This window comes from Echinops telfairi, unplaced genomic scaffold, assembly GCF_000313985.2.
Source record: "Echinops telfairi isolate 266 unplaced genomic scaffold, ASM31398v2 ScPeMD7_2186;HRSCAF=2738, whole genome shotgun sequence".
In the NCBI taxonomy this organism is placed as follows: Eukaryota; Metazoa; Chordata; class Mammalia; order Afrosoricida; family Tenrecidae; genus Echinops; species Echinops telfairi.
Window position 1 is genome coordinate 8,427,016 of NW_022106084.1, and position 3,490 is coordinate 8,430,505.

Here is a 3,490-nt window from a genome sequence, read left to right on the forward strand (position 1 = left end):
TTTTAAAATGCTCAATAGTAAAAGCCCAGGTTGCCTTGCATAAGGAAGCCGGCAGATGAAGAGCTACATTTGAAAGACGGTGCTGGTGAAATACATCGCCAGTCGCGTCATCTGCCAAAAGAACAAACAAGGCGGCCTTGGAAGAAATACAGCCAGAATGTGCCTTAGAGGCGAGGAGGGTGATGCTGGGTCTCATGTACTTTGGAGAGGCCTGTCCCTGGAGAAAGAAAGGTAGAGGAGCAACCCTCTATGTTAGAAAGAGGAAGGCCCTTTGGTGAGATGGATCAGCACCGTGGCCGCAACAATAGGCTCACACCCGGTAGCATTGAGGATGGTACGGGAGCGAGTTGTGTTTACTTCTGTTGTGCACAAGTTAGAGCTGACTTGACCACCCTGACAACACGGACAACAAGGTTGCCTTGAAAAGACTGTTGGTCGAGTTATGGATTTTGGAAACCATTCTGGTGAGGGCTGAGAAGGAAGAGAAGTTAGCTACAGCGGAAGTCCTATCGTCTTCGAGAAGGGATATGCTGTCAGCAAAGGCAGGTTGCTGGCAATGTGGGCATTACATATGCTTTGGGTGAGGTTTTACACATACATGTTATGAAGGCATGAAGGAGGGACATTCTTTTTATACAAAAACGTATCTAAATTATTTTCAAGTACTTGATGGCAGGTCGAACTGGAAAGTGATGAACTTGACTATCGGATGGGCGAGCGTTCTGAACAAGATCTTAAAGGGGCCCCAGGACTCTTCCTCAATGCTTATCTTCCTAAGCATTGTGTAAGGAACGAGATGGAGTTAACAGTGAACTGTGCACATGCCCTAGGATGGTCACCAAGGGCGTAACCACACGACTCGATTCAAGAGAGGAAGCGTGTGGCTGACGGACCTACCCAGCTCTCATAGCAGAAACCCAGCCACTCAGGCTGAAGGGAGCAGAGAAGGAACAGAAGGACCCCCTCTCTGGGAAAGCTGGGGGACCTGTCGCTTGGAATTCCACAGGGGAGGAACAGGTCCCAGGAGCTATATTTGTGGCCTACAAGGAAGGAAAAGGACCGTTCCCGGAGCAGCTGGCGGAGCAGGAGTTCTGTGGGAGGTGCATGGGGGGCAGGAGTTTCTCCGTTTGGCAGTTAAGGCCACGGCCAGGTTTCCAAGAGTGGGATCTTACCAAACCAGTTCCGGAGCATGAGGCTGAGGTTAAAGTAGATCTTGGGGAGAGAAGCCAGCCCCCCAAGACTGAAGGGGTGGAATGGTCATGCCAAAGGGGCAGAAGAGCAGGGCCTGCCAAGGGTTGGAGTGGGGTTGTGACTCAGATGGATGAGGAGAACGGGACTGTCCAAACCTAAAGGAGTATCGTTGCTATCCCAGTGAGCCCAGAAGGGAGCCCAAGGCCAAGGGCCTTCACCCAGAAGCCAGAGGATGGCCAACACCCAGAGTCTTAAAGCCAGAGCACTGCCTAAATGATCTTAAGAAGTACATTATTTGCAATCCTTGAGAATGAATGTGAAATTCTCTGCTGTTTTTGTTTGTTTTGTTTCTTTTCTTCCAGTTTCTTTAATTGATGATAGAAACGTCTCGCCTTGCCTGGCTCGCCAGTGCCCTTCTGGACCTCACAGGTTCACGCATGCAAAGAAATTTTGCCCCAGGATGCACTGTGTCTAAAGCGGCACCCCTATTTGTTTAAAATGATTCCAAAGATCTATTTTGGATTTGGAGTGATTGAAGACTTTGGGGATTAAGTGATGGAGTGAGTGTATTTTGCATATAGCAAGTGATATTTCTTATTCTTGATCTTCCATGCATGTTTCTGTCACTTCCCCTAAGTGATTGGGTGGGACTATGCAAATAGGGAGTGGGAAACACAAATAGAAGGGATTGGTCAATTACAGTTGTCATGCCTCTGCCTATAAAGTGCTATCTCAGAAGAGCAGAGAGAATTCCTGGTGGCGGAAGCTCAAGAAGACGAAATAACGTGGTGGCTGCAAGGAGGGGTTCAAACATAGGGATGAAGGTGGGGATAACAGGAGACTGGCAGTGTTTTATTGTCGAACACAGGATCATGGACCTGGTGTTATGGGCTCTGACAGCTACAGCATCATCAAAGGCAAGTTTTCTATTGAACTCTGGAGTAAAAAGAGAGAGAAGACGAGACAGATGCGACTGGCCAGTGGATACTTTAGTAGGGGGACTTCAGATAAAATCATGGAGGAGCCAAGTGCTAAAGAGTTAAGGGTTAATTTAGAAGGCCCAGGGTTTTCCTGGCCACCATCCAACTTCCTCCTGGAAGATGTGCCCTTGCTCAGACCAGGACCCCCGTCAGTGGACATGCTGGCTCCCCAAGCTGTCACCGGAGGCAGATGGCTAGGAAGCGGTTTCTGAATCTCATCAGGGACCATGGCAAGTGGGAGGCCATGATGCTCGGTCCTCAAATGGCGAGGCAACGGTGGCGAAGTTTAAAGATCCGTTTGGGATTCCAGTTGAACTTGCTAACTGGAGACCACAAACTGTCCCTGAAGTCATGGTGAGCACTTTGTCTTTGTTTGAGATGAGCTTGTCTATCAGTAAAGCATCCAAGTTCAATTCCGTTTTACTTTCCTTTCTCTTTAACAGCAAGAAATTTAAAGCTACTCAAACCACTGTTTCAGTTTGAGAAATAAGGAATCTGGAGGGATTAAAAAAATGGGGGGGGGAAGAGTAGAGAAATATACTATATATATATTACCCAGCCTATCTCAAGAAATGAAACTAACAACATCTTGTTAAATCCTCCAATTGTTCTCTCCTTCCCCACATCCCTCTCCCTCCCTCATCCTGCCAGCTCCCCAACCTCCTCGTAGCTATCAATTCTTGTCATTGGTGTATAAACCAAGTTTCTTCTGTTTTGTCTTTTTTTTTTAATGTATTGATTGACCTAGTTCCATTTATAGGAAAACATCCTTTCCCCAAAGCTCTTCAGTGTGGTTTGGGTCCTAAAGCAAACGTTTTACATATGGGTATTTTTTTAACCCTTTCTTCTGTTCGGTCTATTGTCTACCTTCAGTCTGCTCCCGATCTCCATGGCTTATAAAAGAAGGCTTCGTGTTCAGCTGTTGTCTGACGACACCAGCTAAGTTCGCTTGGCCTCGCCTGGAATGCTTACATCTCCTGTTAGTTTCAGAGTCCTCTTTCCTTCTCATTGAAGAACACCAGTTCTTCCAGATGTTTGGCTAGAATTTCATTTATAGACCAGTTCGTGCAAAAAATAGCTGTCTTCACTATAGTGACTCTTTTGGTACATTAGCATAAAATACTAATCAGTTTATTTAGGTTTTCTCTCATTCCTTTCCATCGTGTTCTGTAATTTTCAGTGTAGAAGATTTGTTGTGATTGGCTTTTGATAATGTTTGATGCTATTGTAGATGGTGCGGCCTTCAGATTTTCTTTTCTTAATTTTTAAGCCCTGAAATATAGAAATAAAATTAATTTTTGAATACTGGCTTCACCCAA